At 40.4% G+C, this 20,266-nt stretch overlaps 1 long non-coding RNA gene across 1 annotated transcript in view; it reads left to right on the top strand.

Moving 5' to 3' along the window:
* Positions 1 to 20,266, top strand: part of LOC113614177 (uncharacterized) — a 240,287-nt gene that overhangs the window by 141,002 nt on the left and 79,019 nt on the right. The window contains exon 4 of the long non-coding RNA XR_003430493.1: positions 8,496 to 8,582. This is a non-coding gene — a long non-coding RNA (uncharacterized LOC113614177). The remainder of the gene's footprint in view (positions 1 to 8,495; positions 8,583 to 20,266) is intronic.

Here is a 20,266-nt window from a genome sequence, read left to right as displayed (position 1 = left end):
CGCAGTCAACATGAGTTTGTCCAAGTAGAGTCGTAAAAACTGAAATAGACCTAGACATCTCAAAATTTGGTTCTATAATTGGACAATGGAAGAGCATAATAAGGTTTGGAGCAGGGTATTGGCACGTAAATAAAACTTCAATAAAATTCAGGTCAGAGGTCATTGCCAGTAGACAGAAATAAGAAAAAGTCTGTAGTCAGTGAAGTTCATTGGGAGGCCGCTGGCGTCCTTCACTCAAGAACGTGAGGAGGAGAAGTAAAGGCAGGATGCACGGACAGGAAGAAGTGTAGGATTTTCGTTGCTACCGATATGGCAGACTGTTTCTACCAAAGCAGCATTCCCACTGGAGAATACATAAAAATTCTGGGTAAGGCGTGGCACACGTTCTTTAAAACACACAGCAGCCACATAGCACAGGGAGATCAGCTCGGTGCTTTGTGACCACCTAGAGGGGTGGGATAGGGAGGGTGGGAGGGAGGAGACGCAAGAGGGAGGAGATATGGGAACATATGTATATGTATAACTGATCACTTTGTTATAAAACAGAAACTAACACATCACTGTAAAGCAATTATACTCCAATAAAGATGTTTAAAAAAAAAACACAGCAGATTATAAGGAAGTGGAAGTAATTAATTGCCAGGGAGAGAAATGTAACAGGACAGGGAATAAGAGTGTTCAGAGGACTCAAAACTTCTTTGAGGGGATTAGACATTTCCACTTGTAACAAAGGGAGTACACGAGACCTTGGTCTTATACCAAGGATGGAGTAGAAATTGAGATCCCCTTTTGCAGCCAGGAACTCAGAAGGCTCTTCTGCCAGTCAAACATTGCACTAGAAAAGAAAAACCCACCTGCTAAAACAAGGAAGTAAGAAGAAAATATACGCAGGGGACTTCCCTGGTGGCGCAGTGGTTAAGACTCTGTGCTCCCAATGCAGGGGGCCTGGGTTCGATCCCTGATCAGGGAACTAGATCCCACATGCATGCTGCAACTAAGAGTTTGCATGCCACAACTAAGGAGCCCGCATGCTGCAACTAAGGAGCCCTTGAGCTGCAACTAAGGAGGCCACCTGCCACAACTAAGACCCGGCACAACCAAATAAATAATAAATAAATAAATATTTTAAAAAAGAAGAAGAAGAAAATTACTCTTCTGATCTGAAATCCAGGTTGGAAAAATGTTTCCTCCAAGACTTTGTAACTATAGAACTGTTGTTGCAGAGTTTGGGAGGTTAGACCTTACATTCCTTGCATGATTTAAGAAGACCCAAGACAATAATAACATGATTACCTTAAAATGCCCTAGTTTTGTGAGGACACAGGGTGCCTGGCACCTAGAAGGTGACTCTTCCTTAGATGGATGTATGCTCAAAATGAGCAGAAAGCTTCTCACAGATAAAGCACACGTTAGCATAAGTACACAAACCCAAATTACAAGACGCACAAGGGGACAAGCTACTAGGAACAAGCGTTAGCTGTAGAAGCAAACATGGGTGAGATCTCTAAGAAATTAATATGTGCACCACGCCCATCGTCCTGTCCCCAGTAAACTATATCAATTTCCTTCATCCTACTCCCAATAAAATGTTTTATACAAATTATAGTAACTTCCTTTGCCCTGTACCTAAAAAATATTTGCACCATCTTCCATCACACTAGTCTCAATAAACTCTTTGTACTAACTTCCATCATCCTGTCCCCAATAAACTATATCAAATCCTTCCGTTATCTTTCTCCAATAAACTATTTATACCAATTTCCAGCATCCTGTCCCCAGTAAACTCTTTCTCCTGGGGATGATTCCGTGACTGGGGCAGCTGTACCTTCTGAATCCACATTCTCACCTACAGGCTCATTGCATCCATTAGCTGCCTCCCTTGGTCCAGACATACTTGCTTGGACTACCAAGGTTGGCCGAGTTCTGAGATGAGCTGTTTACCAACCTACTGCCAAGAATATAGGCAAAGCCACAGCCCTGGTGCAGTGATGGGGACAGAGGGGTCTCCAGTCTTTGAAGCGAAATGAACGCCTTGGATGAGAACCTAGCACTCAGGGTACTAGTTCAGACCCGCTACACAAGACATCGGGCGCTCCATCTTGGACAGTTGTGTAAAGACTGTTGCTTAGATGAAGCAAACATCCTGTGTAATGTTGTGTCTGTAGATAGACATATAAATCATCACTATTTTTCTACGTTCCTTGTGATTCATCCTCTCTGATTTTATCACGGTCCTTCTATGCCTACTTATACTCTCCATCTGTTATAGACCCTTCCAGAAATGAGTTCTACATCCTCCCTGCCTGGTGTGTAAACAGTGAGTCCTTTTGTCATAAAACTGTCACCTTCCAGCTTTCAGGAACGTGTCCTGGTTTTGGAATTCTGGAATACATGAGCAAGAAAATTTGTGTCTCCAATGCCGTGATTTTATAATAGTCAGTCATGACTTATTGCTTCCTTAAACTTTCCAGAACGATCAACACGTACCCTATAGCCCCCTAATGACCTTTGTTTGTTCTTTCAATTTTATGCTGAATTGGTAGAAGAAAATTAATCTTCTGTTACCTGTCACCTTTCCCAGGGAAAAATTGATGCAAAGGCACCTTGAATATTCTTGAGATTGTTGATTTCGGGTCTTGAGTGTTGCAGACATAAATTTTGGCTTGTAATTCTCTAATGTCAGAGAGCCTTGAAATCATATTGTTTTTGTTGTTTGGAATGCATCTTAGATTTGGGACTACGACCAGGTATGTTTCAGATTGGCTTTTAAGTGCTCATGGAGTTTTATCTCTTGCAAAACTTTCTGAAGGTAGTAAGAGGCAATGCCTAGCCTAGCTTTGTTGGCCTTTAAGGGTAACGAAACCTGTTTTAGGTGAAAGAAATGCAAAGTACATGCCCAGGGCAGATAAAGCCATGGATGTTGATGTGCAGGGTAAATGATTTTTAGCAGAGTAGGACTGGACAGATTAAAAAGTTTGAAAACTAGCAGGTAAAATCCTGCTAAGTATATAAAAATTCTTCAGGATATATGAGGTGAAAAAATATGGTGCAAATTAATGTATGTAGAAAAGTAACTTTTGTGTTGGAAAGGGGTTAAAAGGATTATATATTCATCTTTCATTTGCATAAAGGAAACACTGGATGGGTGCATAAAAATCTTACGTGGAGAAAACAAAAGTATGAGCATGAAATATCAAAAGAAACATTCATGAGTTTTGAATTATCTGGATGTCTCACTCATTTTAACATTAAGTGAAATTTAAAATTTAAAAAGTAGTATGTAAAAGTGATTTTTTAAAAAAAGAGGTAGGTTAAATTATTAATCCCTAGAATTCTCGTGGAAATCCATTAGTCGGACATAATTCTGACTACGATGGAAGAATTGATTTAAAACAGTTCACAGGGCTTTCCTGGTGGCGCAGTGGTTGAGAGTCCGCCTGCCGATGCAGGGGACACGGGTTCGTGCCCCGGTCCGGGAAGATCCCACATGCCGCAGAGTGGCTGGGCCCTTGAGCCATGGCCGCTGAGCCTGCGCATCCGGAGCATGTGCTCCGCAGCGGGAGAGGCCACGGCAGTGAGAGGCCCCCGTAAAAAAAAAAAAAAAAAAAAAAAAAACAGTTCACATTTTGATATTAGGTACAATTCAGACACTTTGCAGAGTCGCTCATACTCATACAAGGGGGAACTTTGAGTGTTTCCACTTGATTTTAGGCAAGCGATCAATTGATATACTATGTTTTTGTAGCTTGAGATTCTCCACAGAAAATTACTCAGGCAGAATAGATATTCTTGGAAATGAAATTATGCCCATAAAATCCCAATCCTTGAGGCTGCAGATTAGGAGGTTTCTGACTTTGGCATATTCAAAGACTATGTCCACATTCTCTGACAAACCCTCAAGGTAAAAACGACAGACAGGCATGGACTGTAAGTTGGGTGTCAAGGAAGCTCAGTTTCAGAATAAGTTGGGACTTACGTAAATGCTGAGTACAACAGAACATGTTCATAATTTTATAGTTCTACCAGAGCATTTTGGTAGAATTTTATAGTTCTACCAATAACACAACCTAGTGCTTGCTGTAGAAGACATGGTCTTCATTGCAGGTGAAGAGAACAGAGCTTAGTTGGTCTATAACTTCTCTTCAGTGGGGCTGGACAGGATAAAACGAGCCTGGTTAGATAGGAGTGGAAGTCGGGGAGCTCTTGAAAGTGGCCTGCCCAACGTTCATTGTCCTTTCTCTCAAACTGAGTGGTCCTCTTGCTTTGTTCTGAGTGGTAATGTCTCCCAGTAGAAGAGGACTGCATGGTGTATCTTCCCTTGAAGCTAGGTGGTATCATTGCTTTGGCTTCCACAAGGGTGCCTTGACCTGAACTGGATTTAGCTGACTTCTCCCTTTTATTCTCTCCTTTTCCCTTCTTCCTGCCTGCGATGGAGACATGGCTGGAGCTACAACTGACATGTCGTGACCATCAAGGAAAGAGAGACCAAGAGAATGGTACCACATGTAACTTTGACATTCCAGGACCCCTGAGCCGAAGTAGATGCGCGTCTCCCTCCAGAATTCGGGTTAAATGACGAGAGGAACAGAATTCATTTAATAATCCCATGAACAAGAGCTAACTTTTCTTCTGTGTCCACTCTGTGTCAGGTCTTTCTCTAGAACCGTCTCCTCTACTAATATATTTAATCCTTACAACATCTTTATGAACTAGATACTGTAATTTTGCCCATTTGACAGATGAGGAAATGCAGTGTTAGCCCACATTAACACAGGAACTAAGAATTTTGTCATATATCTTTGAAGAGCTTTGCCCAGTGGGAAAGTAGAAAATACATAAAGATGACGTAAATGTAACACCTTCTGTTTTTTGGACCTCAGTTCCAAAAACATATGTGAAACATGAGTCTTGACTCACAACCTACTCTGTTTTTTGGACCTCAGTTCCAAAAACATATGTGAAACATGAGTCTTGACTCACAACCTACTCTCATCATTAGTCTAGAAATGGCTCATGCATTTCTTTGTGTGTTTATAGTCGTCAAAGAGGCAACCACACAAAAACGGAACCTTAAAAATAACCTACATACTGTTATCTGGTTCCCCACCCCACCTCCTTCTCTTCCTCTATCCAGTGAAGCGGCTGTCCTCAATCCTGCGTTCATCCTTTTCTTGTTTTCTTTTGTATGTCGTCTTACTGCATAAATAAATGTTCCTCATACACACACACATACCCAGAATGGCAGAGATGTAAAATTAAAATAAAAGGCAGTGCAGTGGACACAATAAAACAAGGACAGATCAAAAGGAAGGAGCATCTAGACATCCCTGGAGTAGGTTAGCAGCGTCTGGATGGAGGGGTGGTATTTAAAAACTGAGCTCTAGAGGAAATTGATGGGGCAGGGGCTTGAGTGGCACTGGAAGAAGATGGGAAAGTTGGAGGAGAAATAATTAAGTGGGGAGGGTGTGGAGTTACGAAATGAGTTGGCTTATCTGAAAAATGGGATTTTTTTTTTTTTTCCTGTAAGAAATAATAGAAGTAGGAATAGGACCACATCTTCATCCTCCTGATTTTGGGTTCTTCCACTTACATGTGGTTCTGTCAACGCCTGTTACTGCTCTGAGCAGAGAATCCCTGAACTAAATCTCTATTTGACCTTCATGTGCAGGCTAGGCAGGACTATACTGATATTATTTCAAGCCATTGGTTCCCATGACAACCCCATTTCCCCCCCAAATAATTTATTCGCCCCCAATTCTACAACATAGCTGGGCATGGCCATTTAACCCAAGGGGCCTTACGAATTATTGAAATCATCTTACAATGTAATGAGCTCTCATTCACTTAGGCTAAGAACAGACTTCACGTGACCTGTAGGAATTATTTTGTTGAGCTGATGCTTGTAGGGAGGTGCGATGAAAGCAAACTTCCCCAGCCTCCGAGGGAGTTGTCTCAGCGAAGAAGAATTCCTGGAAATGTGGAAAAGCTACAGGGCTCTTTCACGTAAATGACTTCTTGCAGAATAAGAGCAGTTGCAGCTTAAAGTAAATGTTGGTCGTTTTTCCAGTGTCTGTATCTTCCACATTTATTTTCCCAAAAACTGAATATTCTCCTGAGAGTGACTTTCACGGTTACAACCGGGGGTAGATGCCTCTCAGTTTGCACCCCCTGCTGCAGAGCAGACATCGGGACAAAACAGCACCTGAGAGATTGGTCAGGGATTCTTCCATGAAGTCATATTCTAGAGGTGAAGAGTTCTCTACAATGTTAAGAGGTGCAATCATAGAAACTTGCCTTCTCTTTTTCTTGAACACTAAGCCAGCACTTGTTATTTATCAAGGATGCTACAGATTGGCTGTGCTGGGTGTGATACTTACTATAGATGTATGTGCGTCTGAGGGTTATTGATTTTTATTATAGAACGCCCTGGGTACATGAACTAGGAATGCATTTTAGAATTCAGATACGTGGGAATCCATTTGAGTAGGGAAGGTAGGTGAGAGCAAGAAGAGTCAGCATGTGAAGCTTATGATGGGGAGGTGATAAGGTAGACCATTGATCTGTTTATTGTTCACTGGATGAGCCAGAGGTATTAAGGCAAAGAGCCCCAGTGGTTGAAGTTGCCGTCGTGTCTTCCAGGTCAGTAGTCTCTGTAGCATAGCTGTGTCTTCGTTCTTCGGATGGTGAACATTTGTCTGTCTGTTCGGAAAACACCAAAACATAGTTCCCATTTGTGAAAAAATAAATGTAAAATTTCAACAACGTATTACGACAACATTTATTCTAGTTTTATAGGCACCTGCCAACACTGGCAGTTGTCAAAATATTGGAACTCAAATATTAGTGGAATGTCTCACTTGAAAAATACCGATTCTGCGTCTCTTATATTACGCTGTGTACGTTGTTACAGTAGCATAGCTGTGGAGTTGGCTGCTGTTTCTTTGAAGTCCCTTCACATTTGCCTATTTTTTTTATACGTTTCTTACTTCCACACTTTTCCCAAAGGATGGATGATAATAAATCATTCTCATTTTATTTATTAAATTTCTTGCTCTTCTTAGCTAGTAAGCTCTGCGATTGCACGCTCATAATCTCACGCCAGAATTCACTGATTTTTGTTTTTCACTTTCCATTTTGAATCAAAAATGAATTGTATTGATTCCCAAGCACTGTAACCTACTAGCTTCAGTTTTCAATAAGATGAGAGGTTTTATTGACTCTGAAATGAAAAGAAAATTCACAGTTCTGTCAAAGAATTTGGAATTTGAGAGTGTGTTACTTCCACTCCCATTAAAATTCTTCAGTCCATAATGTGGATTGAAAACCCACAATGTAGTTATAAACATTAAACCATAAATTGTAACCATTCCATTTTGTGTGAATATGATATAAATTACAAAACAAAGATTTTACATTTTATATGAATGCTATGTAAATTATAAAATAAAGGTTTTACATAAACATTATATACATCATAAAAATTATAAGCACCCTAGTACTGAGCATGGGTCTTTGTGGCCCCCAAAACGTGATGAGAGGGAACAGGCTTCAGAGAAAGGAGTGCAGGTGTCGCAGCTGCAGAGCAGCCTTGCCTTGGGGAGATAATCAAACTAACGTTCCCTTAAAGGCATGGCCATCTAGGGGAAAACGGAACAAGGAGGGAAAATTGATTCCCCTTCCCACATGCTACCACCCCACCACCATCATCCATTGAAAAGACCACATTTTAGAACAGTCACCGTAGAAAGTGATCTAGACCTAGAAGCTGTGTTCACAAGATGCCGAGAACAGGAAGAAAAATCCAAGGAAACAACAGTGCTGTCAAATGAAGACAGGAGATGTGAACAGCTGATGAAAATTCTCACTACAAGCAGAAAAGTAGAAGTCGCAGAACTCTCCAGCACATCCTGATCCCAGGAAATTCCAAGACAACAGTATTTCCACAGAACCTCAACGTGGTCACTGAGCTCCCCCCGGTCTGGCAAACTCCTCCGCATGCCCTGGCTCACAGCCAGAATTCCAGGTGTCGGCGGATCCATTGGTTGGCCTTTAAGCCTCTCTTTTTCTGGAAGATGACGCTTCTCCAAAGACAAAGCATGTCCAGCATTTGAGGAGAAAATCCAAATATGTAAAACTCCAAGTTGTCTGCTGTGGTTTTTAGCTAAAACGTATAAAACTAGGCAACAAAGAATCTTACTCCACTCCCCTAATGCTTATCAGAGAAGGAATGTCACAGCTGCAGAAGTCGAAAAGGAGATGCTGGGTGTTTCCAAAGTAATATTTGATAAGAGAGTGTTTAAGAAGCGAGACAATGAAGTTATCTTACTTTATTCATTGTGCATCTCTGAATGGATTCTGGGTGATATATGACTGATAATTATAGAATGTTTCCATGTGACTAAATTCTAGTTTCTCTCTCTTTTTGTCCTTTCTCCCTCTTCCATGAATAGTTCTAACTCCCGTTTGTTTCTCTCTTGCTTTCTCTCTTTCTTTAGAAAGCCTTGGTGTTACCCACAAACACTGCAGTTCTTTCCCCATGCACCTCTAGTTCTACCAAGCCTTGGAAGTTCCTGGCTGCCTGGGTAAGTTTCATCATATTCACCCGTATTTTACTAAGTGATGATGGCAAAAGGGAAAGAGGACCCAGTTGAAGGGTGGCTACAGTGATGGGCAAAGCCTCTGGTGATGACCAATTAAGACCGTAAACTAGGACGTTCAGTGATGATGCTGATGGTTGTTGGTGAGACAGCACTTCTGTCATCTTTGTGTGTAATTGATGCTGACATACTCCTGATGGCTCCTTAGATATGAAGTCTCATGGGAAACTTGGGAAAGTAACGTGCAGTAAAAGGGACTCCAGTCACGGCTGGGTCTTCACTCCCTACGGGGAGTTCAGACCTCAGTCCATTCCCTCGTCAGTCCATCCCCACGTCAGAACATCGGAGACTCTGACAGTTACTAACATGTGAAGGATAACTTGAGACTACAAGGACTCTTAGCTCTGGTTCTCATCCATATGATAATATGCAAATAGACATTCCTTTATAAACACATGCTTTAAAAAATTAAATGGAATCATTATTGAAGACCAGTTTATGATATGTACATTCCAACTCAATTTTATATAAATCTAAATTCTATATAAGTTTTATTCATTTTACAATACTGATTTAAGACACATTTGTTGAGTGTGTACTGTGTGCTAAGAACAAACTATTCCTAGGGAAACCATAATTTTTTTTAAAAGAAGCCTTCTTTTTTTGTAGCTTGACATTAGTCGAAAGTTGTGAGAATGCTACAATCAGCATACCTTCTGTCCAGATTTATCTACTGTGATATTTTGCCCCATTTGTTTTATTTTTGCTCTTCAATATCTTAGTATATTAGGAGTGTTAGTCCTTTATCTGTAATAAATAGTGAAAATATTTTCTCCTCATTCGTCTTTGTTTTTGATTTTATTTATGGAATTTTATACCATGTGAAGGTTGTTTTTTTTTTTGATGTAGTCAAATTTATCAATCCCTTCCTTTATTAAATCTGGGCTTTGCATCATTGTTAAGAAAGCCATTTCCCTACACCCAGCTCAGAAAAGAATTTTCCCACTTTTTCTTCTAGTACTTTTGTGGTTTCATTTCTTTTTAACATTTAGATCTTGGGTCCACTGGGGATTCATTCTTGGGTATGCTGTAAGGAATGAATCTAATTTTATCTTCTCTCAAATGGCTGCAGACATTTACAATATAGCCATTCATTAAAACATCCATTATTCCCCAAATGATTTGAGATCCGGCTTCATCCGATAGTAGATTTCTGTATATCCTTGGGTCTCTTTCTCTTATTTTCTCCTCCATTCCATTCCATTCTTTGTTTTTTTGTGCCATTTCAACATCATCATCATTATAAAGATTTTGTATATTCTAATATCCAGTGTAACTCCACCCCCCTCATAGATCTTACTTTTCAGTATAAAAACGTGCTTTCTTTTTTCTTTACAGCATTTTTTTTATTGAATATATTTGACGTAAAACACTGTGTACATTTAAGGTGTACAACTTGTTGCTTTGATCCATTTATATAATGTACTATGATTGCCACTGTAGTGATATTTATCATATTACATAATTATAATACAGTACTGTTGTCTATGTTTATTATACTGAACATTAAATCTCTGTGGCTTATTTACTGCTCATTGCAGGTTCGTAACCTTAAACAACATCGATCTTATCCCCCAACCCCATCCCCCGGGAACTGCCATTGTACTCTCTGATATTTTACGAGTCTGACATTTTTAGATCCCATGTATAAGATTAATCATACCATCCTTGTCTTTCTCTGTCTGACGTATCTCACTTAGCGTAATGTACTCAAAGACCGCCTGTGTTGTCACAAATGGCAGGATATCTTCTTTGCTCTTGACTGAATAACATCCCATAGTTTATATATACAGGATCTTCTTTATTTGTTCATCTGCTGATGGGCAGTTGGGTTGTTTCCATATCTTGGCTATTGTGAATAATGCTGCAGTGAACAGGGAAGTGCATATATCTCTTGGAAATAACTGTTTTCATTTCCTTTGGGTATATTCCCAAGTAGTGGAATTGCTGGATCATAGAGTACATATATTTTTAGGTTTTCTGAGGAGCCTCCATGTTGCTTTCCATGATGATTGGATAAGACATGCTTTTTTAATGAAAACAATCAGAATTGGTGGGACCCTTTAGGTCCAAAACTGCTGTTGAACTTGGAAGCTTAAAAAAAAAAACTTCAGAGGCATCAGCCCACCCAAGCACTCTTCAGTCCACTGACGTCCCTCTGAATGCATTTGTATACATTCACGGGAATACACATCCGTGTTCTGTATTTGCACTGTACAAAGGAACAGCAGTACCTTGACTTCTTAATTACTAATGACACAGGCTGTTAAATCTTCTCCTCTGTCATTGAACAGAACGAGCATCAGGGCTTTAGGTGGAAATGCTTTAGGATTGTCTTTTAGAAACAAACGAAGACATGATAGAGAATTAGAAGGCTTGCTGATATTCTATTCCACTGTCAAACCAAAAGGTAACTTAATGTTCAGTTAATCTCAGGAGGAGGGACGTGCTGTCTCATGTCGTCCCCTGTTGCCAATTTATATGTATTGTATCAAGTAATAACCTCATCTGAACCGTAATGAAGAAGAAGTACATATTTAGCCAAACATTCTGTCTCCAAGTAGCCCATATGTCTAGAGCAGATATTTCACGAGAATTTTTAAATGTGTAAGAGACATTTAGAGTATGTTTTTCGCTGTAAAATGTACTCTCTTAAAAGCTCTCATTAGTTTATCACCATAGGTAAAATTGATCATGAATTGTTAGTAAATAATTTTGAAAATTCCTTTGCAATTAAGATGCTTTAATTCTTATTTTTAGTTGTCCCAGTCAATGGATCATTAAAAGCTTTCTGGTAAATTTTCTGTTGACAATGATTAGGAATGCGTAAATGCAGTAAAATCCTGACTAATGGAATGCCACTGATCAAACCCCAAAATATTTTCTTTTTATTTAAAGAGATTTATAAGGAACAGGAAAATATTTTAGGGTTTTAAAAAATCAGACCCTAAAAAACCAGGATGCCTATTTTGTACTACTTCCTAGTCTTTTCAGTTTTCTTTACTATAAAAAAAATTGAGACTGAATTTTATTCTGAAAATATTACAAATGGATGTATATCATTAATGAATTGTCATTAACGTATAGAATGGCCATACCTTCTTTTTTTTAAAATTAATTTAATTAATTAATTTATTTATTTTTGGCCGAGTTGGGTCTATGTTGCTGCACACGGGCTTTCTCTGGTTGCGGCGAGTGGGGACTACTCTTCATTGCGGTGCGCGAGCTTCTCATTGCGGTGGCTTCACTTGTTGTGGAGCACGGGCTCTAGGTGAGTGGGCTTCAGTAGTTGCAGCACACGGGCTCAGTAGTTGCAGCACGTGGGCTCAGTAGTTGTGGTGCCCGGGCTCAGTTGCTCCATGGCATGTGGGATCTTCCTGGACCAGGGCTCAAACCCATGTTCCCTGCATGGGCAGCCGGATTCTTAACCACTGTGCCACCAGGGAAGCCATAGAATGGCTGTATTTTCATTTTATAAATATATCTTAATTTCTTTTATAGAATGATATTAATTGTATTTGATCTAGACACATCATTTTTTTAAAAAATTTGGGGTCATGCTGCACAGCATGTGGGATCTTACTTCCCCAACTAGGGATTGAACCTGTACCCACCACGTGCAGTGGAAGCGCAGTCTTAACCACTGCACCACCAGGGAAGTCCCTAGACACATCATTTTAGAACATATTGGTGGCATGTAACCCAATAAGGAAAAATACGTTTATAAAAACAAGCTAATCTTTTTACGCTTACGACTTACAGAATTGGAAAATTGCTTAGATAGTAGGATAAACCAATAAGAATATGAAAGAGCACATTTTCAATTGGGTATTTTTTTCAGAAAAAATACGATTAGCCTTCCTAGTTTCATTCTTGTTAAAGGTGCTTATTAGATCATAAATGTCTTAAGCCAGCAAATTTAAAGGTAGGTCAAATAAAAGTGTCCCATGGTACCAGGCTAATTTTGGACAATTTAGCTGTTTCTATTTATCTGCACCATATTTTGCACCTGTCCTACTGGGTTTTGAGTTATTCTGTCCTCTGGCCCGTCATCTACAGGACACTGGATTGGAATTAAGGGACGGATTTCTTGTTCTGAATCAACCTCTGATGATCCCCAATTACCAGTGACCTGTTTTCTCACCCGTAAAATGACATCTGGGCTGGTCAGCATCCAAGACAGTGGATTGGTTTTGTCCTCAGGTAGAAATGGCCACATCATATTCTTTGCCGAGAAGGAATGAAGGCTTAGCTGGAAACAGTATTGGTCATTGAGTCTACATGGGAGCTGAAAGATGATCTAGTGGTGTGCGCCCCAAACACCTGCTCCCGACGACCTCACGTGTTGACTCTGTGTGTGTGTGTGCGTGTGCGTGTGTGTGCAGAAGGGAAGTTTGCCATATATGTGCACGTCTTTTCCTCAAGTACCTGTTCTGTTGATTTGTTTCTCTGTCTTAATGCCAATATTATTCTGTCCTGGTTTTTATAGCTTGAATAAGTCTTGAAACCAGGTAGTGAGAGACCTCCAAATGGTTCTTCTTTGTCAAGTTTTTTTGTTTTGTTTTTAGTTACTCTAGGTTCTTTAAATTTACATACAAATTTTAGAATAAGTTTACCAATTTTGACAAAAAGATATCCTGCTGAGATTTTGACTAGGATTGTGTTGAATCTGTAGATTGATTTGGGGAGAGCTGACATCTTGGCAATACATAATGTTCCAACCCGTGAACAGAGTCACCTTTTCATTTCTTTAGGTTCTTCAAATTCTCTCAGCAGTTTTTCTGTAGTTTTCAGTACACAGGTCTTGCACACCTTTGTCCGAATCATCCCAAAGTATTTCATACATTTGATGCTGTTGTAACTGAGGTTGTATTTTTCATTTCAGTTTTTGAGTGTTCATTGCTAGTATATAGAAATATAATTTAGATATTGATCTTTTATCTTACAACCATGCTAACTGCACATAATAGTTCTAGTAGTTGTGTATATACCGTTGGATTTTCTACACAGATGATCATGTCATCTGCAAATGCAGTTTTAGTTCTTCCTTTCCAATCTGGAGGTTTAAAGACTTTTCTTCCTTGTTTTACTGGGTAGAATCTTCAGTGCATTGGTGAACTTAAGGGCTGAGAGTGCTTCCACACACTGTCTGCTGAGCCGAAGTGTCAGACACAGCCATTTCACACGAGAAACCCTGGTCTGAAGAGTGCAAGGTGCAAGGCCTCTGCACTCGGCACCCTATGAGCAAGTGAAACTACACTAAGCACAAAGGAAAAACAAAAGACTGGCCTCCTTGGAGAGCAGGCATCAAGTGCAGTCCCTCCGGTCCTGTTCTTGGACAGTGGACACGTTGTTTCAAGGGCACTGATGACTTCTTGATACTTCAGTGGCTGGCCAGATACGTAGTTGGATCACATCCTGAGGTGACCTGATGGGGCATTCTGTACAGCCGTGTGGCCGACAGGGTCTTGGTGCTCCGGCTGGGTGTCAGGCCTGAGCCTCGGAGGTGGGAGGGCCGAGTTCAGGACATTGGACCACCAGAGACCTCCCAGCCCCTCGTAATATCAATTGGCAAGAGCTCTCCCAGAGATCTCTGACTCAACGCTAAGATCCAGCTCCACCAAACAGCCAGCAAGCTCCAGGGCTGGACGCCCCATGCCAAACAACTAGCAAGACAGGAGCACAACCCCACCCATTAGCAGAGAGGCTGCCTAAAATCATAATAAGTCCACAGACACCCCGAAACACACCACCAGATGCGGCCCCGCCCACCAGAAAGACAAGATCCAGCCTCATCCACCAGAATACAGGCACCAGTCCCCTCCACCGCGAAGCCTACACAACCCACTGAAGCAACCTTACCCAATGGGGACAGACACCAAAAACAATGGGAACTACGAACCTGCAGCCTGAGAAAAGGAGACCCCAAACACAGTAAGATAAGCAAAATGAGAAGACAGAGACATACACAGCAGATGAAGGAGCAAAGTAAAACCCCACCAGACCAAACAAATGAAGAGGAAATAGGCAGTGTACCTGAAAAAGAATTCAGAAAAATGATAGTAAAGATGATCCAAAATCTTGGAAATAGAATGGAGAAAATACAAGAAACATTTAACAAGGACCTAGAAGAACTAAAGATGAAACAAACAATGATGAACAACACAATAAATGAAATGAAAAATACTCTAGATGGGATCAATAGCAGAATAACTGAGGCAGAAGAACAGATAAGTGACCTGGAAGATAAAATAGTGGAAATAACTACTGCAGAGCAGAATAAAGAAAAAAAGAATGAAAAGAACTGAGGACAGTCTCAGAGACCTCTAGGACAACATTAAAAGCACCAACATTCGAATTATAGGAGTCCCAGACGACGAAGAGAAAAAGGGACTGAGAAAATATCTGAAGAGATTATAGTTGAAAACTTCCCTAATATGGGAAAGGAAATAGTTAATCAAGTCTAGGAGGTGCAGAGAGTCCAATACAGGATAAATCCAAGGAGAAACACACCAAGACACATATTAATCAAACTATCAAAAATTAAATACAAAGGAAAAATATTAAAAGCAGCAAGGGAAAAGCAACAAATAACACACAAGGGAATCCCTATAAGGTTAACAGCTGCTCTTTCAGCAGAAACTCTGCAAGCCAGAAGGGACTGGCAGGACATATTTAAAGCGATGAAAGAGAAAAACCTGCAACCAAGATTACTCTACCCAGCAAGGATCTCATTCAGATTTGATGGAGAAATTAAAACCTTTACAGACAAGCAAAAGCTGAGAGAGTTCAGCACCACCAAACCAGCTTTACAAAAAACGCTAAAGGAACTTCTCTAGGCAGGAAACACAAGAGGAGCAAAAGACCTACAATAACAAACCCAAAACAATTAAGAAAATGGTAATAAGAGCATACGTATCGATAATTACCTTAAATGTAAATGGATTAAATGCTCCAACCAAAAGACAGACTGGCTGAATGGATATAAAAACAAAATCCGTATATATGCTGCCTACACAAGACCCACTTCAGACCTAGGGATGCATACAGACTGAAAGTGAGGGGATGGAAAAAGATATTGCATGCAAATGGAAATCAAAGCTGGAGCAGCAATTCTCATATCAGACAAAACAGACTTTAAAATAAAGACTATTACAAGAGACAGAGAAGGACACTACATAATGATCAAGGGATCAATCAAAGAAGAAGGTATAACAGTTGTAAATATATATGCACCCAACATAGGAGCACCTCAATACATAGGCAAATGCTAACAGCCATAAAAGGGGAAATCGATAGTAACACAGTCATAGTAGGGGACTTTAACACTCCACTTATACCAATGGACAGATTATCCAGACAGAAAAGTGATGTGTCTCAGGGACAACAGCTCAGTGCTTTGTGACCATCTAGAGGTGTGGGATGGGGAGGGTTGGGGGGAGATGCAAGAGGGAGGGGATATGGGGATATATGTATATGTACAGCTGATTCACTTTGTTATACAGTAGCAACTAACCCAACAATGTAAAGCAATTATACTCCAATAAAGATGTTAAAACAAAAACACCAAACAGAAGGTTCAGACTCAGTCTTCAATAATTTCATAATTTTGTAAGGATGCACAGAATCATGTAGAGATGAACAGTAACGGATAAAGGGCTTTCACAGCTGTGCCTTCAGCCGGGATTGATGAGAAAATGCTACTGGAGGGAGAAAAGGAAAATGAATATTTATTAATAGAATAAAGTGTCAGGGGCTTAAAATCTAAGGAGATCCATCATTTCACATCCAAGGCTGGATGCTTTCAAAACAGAAGGTTCAATACAACGACCCCATGGCTGAGCCATAGACCAGAGAATTTCACAGGCGCTGCCGTCATTCGGACCATGGGGGACTTTCTGGAGTTGTTATTCCCGTTTCATCCTCTGTTAACACCACCTGAACAGGGCAACATCCCATGAGTTACCACTTCAAGAATGCTGTGACAACAGTTGCCTTCACGTTTTAGAATACCCAGATCTATGTGGTCTGGTCATTCACCCAGAAATTAATATATCGTGTCTGCATACTTTCTCTGTATATGGTAGTGACAGTCTCTGTGCTGACAGCTTCGGAATTATTAGTAAGATTTTTTTCCCTCCCATGACCTCATCAGTTCTCCCCTGTACCTTATAAGGGCAGTGCTTAGCCAGGTAACAGAACCTCTTCACATCTTCTTGCATATTTTGTCCCCATAGATCCCCTTCCCTGTGCTTCTTCTGTTTCGGTCAGTTAAGACTCAGAAAAGACTGTTTCCTTTTGGTGAAACGTTACTCACTGGACCTGAACATCTTAAAAAAATTAAAACTGGGAATCCAAAAAAAAAAAAAAAAGTGTTGAGAGCAAACATAGTTGGCTTGTTTCTGATTTTATGGGCGAAGAATCCACCATTAAGAACGCTATTAGTTGTATGTTTTATGTAGATGCCTTTTATTGTGTGGAGCACTTGCCCTTCTTCTTTTATTTATTTATTTTTTTGCAGTATGCGGGCCTCTCACCGTTGTGGTCTCTCCCGTTGCAGAGCACAGGGTCCGGACGCGCAGGCTCAGCGGCCATGGCTCATGGGCCCAGCCGCTCCGCGGCATGTGGGATCTTCCCGGACCAGGGCACGAACCCGTGTCCCCTGCATCGGCAGGCGGACTCTCAACCACTGCGCCACCAGGGAAGGCTGCCTGCCCTTCTTTTTTTTGAGCATAATTAAAAAAATTAGGACTACATTATGAATTTCAGCAAATTTTTTTGAAAATACTAAGATGATCTTTTTTTCTTTTTTAACTAGTTAATAGACATTGATTTTGAATGTTAAAACACACATTTTTGAAATGATCCTCCTTGGTCACGATATATTATCCTTTTTACCCTGTTTTAATACAGTTTGCTAAACATGCATTTAGAACTTCTGACTCTATGTGTATGAGGAATATTGGTCTGTAGTTTCCTGTTCTGTGCTCTGTGCAGTTTTGTACAACAGTATATTTTCATTTTTCCAGTCGTATGTGGCAGCATATAGTATTGTTGTCATGTTTCAGTTTTACATGTATTATGAACTTCACAGTACATTCCTATCATTTTTGTTTAAACCATCATTTTTTTAAAATTGGGGTATAGTTGTTTCACTGTGTTGTGTTTCTGCTGTACCGCGAAGTGGAGTTCCCTGTGTTATACAGCAGGTTCTCATTAGTTACCTGTTTTATACATATTGGTGTATATATGTCAATCCCAATCTTCCAATTCATTCCACCCCCGCTTTCCCCCCTTGGTGTCCATACATTTGTTCTGTACATCTGTGTCTCTATTTCTGCTTTGCAAACTGGTTCATCTGTACCATTTTTCTAGATTCCACATATATGTGTTAATATACAATATTCGTTTTCCTCTTTCTGACTTACTTCACTCTGTATGACAGTCTCTAGGTCCATCCACGTCTCTACAAATGACCCAATTTCATTCCTTTTTATGGCTGAGTAATATTCCATTGTATATATGTTCCATAGGTTCTTTATCCATTCATCTGTCAGTGGACACTTAGGTTGCTTCCGTGACCTGCTGTTGTAAATAGTGCTGCAGTGAATGTTGGGAGGCATGTGTCTTTTTGAATTATGTAAACCATCAGTTATTTTTAAAGATATTTAAATAAGAAAAAAATATAGGTTTAGCAAGGAGCTACTGTTGTGTTCCTCACTCTTTTATGTAAATGCAGATGTCCATCTAGTATCATTTTTCTTACGCCTGAAGGAATTCTCTGGACATTTATTGTAGTGCTGGTCTGCTGGTCATGAATTCTTTCTGGCTTTATATATATGTCTTTTCTCCACTGTTGTTTGACTTAAAGATATTTTTGCTGGGTGTAGAACTGTACGTGACTGGTTTTGTTGTGGTTTTTTAGTACCTTAGATATGTTTGTCGCATATTTAAGAAGTCTAAAGTTATTCTGATCTTTATCCTTTATACAAAACATGCTTCTTTCCTCTGGTGCTTGTGAAGACTTTGTCACTGGTTTTGAGCAATTTGTTCATGTGTCTTGGTAACATTTTTCTCATTTCTTGCACTCAGAGTTTGTTGAGATTCTTGGATCTATATAGGCTTCTAGCTTTTTTTAAGTTTTGAAATTTTCTGGTCATTATTTATTCAAATTATTTTTCAGTCCTCTTCTCTTTCCTTTGTGTATTCCAGACACCAATATATAAGGATACTTGATGCTGTACTACAGTTAACTTATGCTTTTTTTTCTGTCTGTGTACAGTTGACCTTTAAAGAACTTGAGGGTTAGGGGCACTGACTCCTGGGTAACCCCCTAGAACTTTATAATTGGCTGTCCATCTCCATTGTTCTGCATCTGCTGATTGAATCCACCGAACATCATGTAGCACTGTACTATTCATTGAAAAAAAAAAATCCACTTATAAGTGGCCCCCAAACAGTTCACACTCAGGTTGTTCAAGGGCCAACTGTTTTTCATTTTGGATAGCTTCTGTTGCTATACTTCAGATTCTCAAATGTTTGAATGTATTGATAGAACATTGTAGATCTTACCACTTTGGAGTTGAGTAATTATTATTCCTATAAAAATGTTAGGTTTTATGCTGGGCTGTAGTTAAGCTATTTGGAGGGAGATTGAGCTCTTCAAGTCTTGCTTGGCACGTTTGGCAGGCAGACCCTGAGCAGTGCTCAGGCTACGGTGAACGATTTCCTTCTTACCAAGGCTGCACCTTCCTCAACACTCTGCAATGTCTTATGGTTTGTGGGATTTTTTTCCTTCCAGCTGATGGGGACAGGCAGTATTTGTGGTCCTCTGTGAGCACTGAGCAGCGTTCTGCCGAGTCCTTTTGGAGGGGCATATCCCCATCCGTGGGTCCTAGGCATGCAATGTGTTAGTCACATGTGTTCGCTCGTTAGTCATCTGCTAAATACCCGGCGGGGGGACCCTGCCATCCTTTGGGGTTCTCTGTGCAGCTCTCGCTTCTCCTGCAAACTCTATCCTGGCAACTCTCATTGCCTCGTTCTCTCTAAACTCTCAGGTCCGTCCCCTCAAATCACGGCGTCTGCTGGGTTCTGCCTGGATCTCCTCCTTGCACCATGACCTAGAAGCCCTCTCAGTGCAGCAGCTTCACCATCAGAGCGCTCATCTCATTTATTCCCCATCTTTCTGGAATCACTGTTACCCATTCGTTGATATCCAGTGTCCTGAAAGCCATTGCTTTACTTTTTCTGTTGGGAAAGTAACTCTCCAAGAAGTAGAAGTCTTAACTTTCTACACGCCAAGTAATATAATTCCTCGTTAGGAGAAGATCGCTGTAACATTTGATCTGGCTATGAGGATTATTGACTTTCTGTATTTGAGAGCATTTCTGACACCAATAGTATTGCCACCTGGCTACTTTCCCAGATGCAAAGATGTATTTGCTACTGTCTTCAGGCCCAGTTTCCCTTGGTTTTAGAGAAGGAATGTGGAGGAAGGGTTAGGAGGCTGTTGTAGAGTCAGGGTCCAGAATCTGTGGGTTTGTATCATGGTTCCCAGACTCACCTGCTGTGTTCCCCTGGGGAAATTCCCAAAGCTCTCCACACCTGCA

This window comes from Aethalodelphis obliquidens, unplaced genomic scaffold (genome assembly GCF_003676395.1).
Source record: "Aethalodelphis obliquidens isolate GAN/ISIS:26980383/991018 unplaced genomic scaffold, ASM367639v1 scaffold91, whole genome shotgun sequence".
Taxonomy (NCBI): domain Eukaryota; kingdom Metazoa; phylum Chordata; class Mammalia; order Artiodactyla; family Delphinidae; genus Aethalodelphis; species Aethalodelphis obliquidens.
Note: the sequence above shows the minus strand (reverse complement) of the source record. Positions and strands in the feature narration are given on the sequence as shown.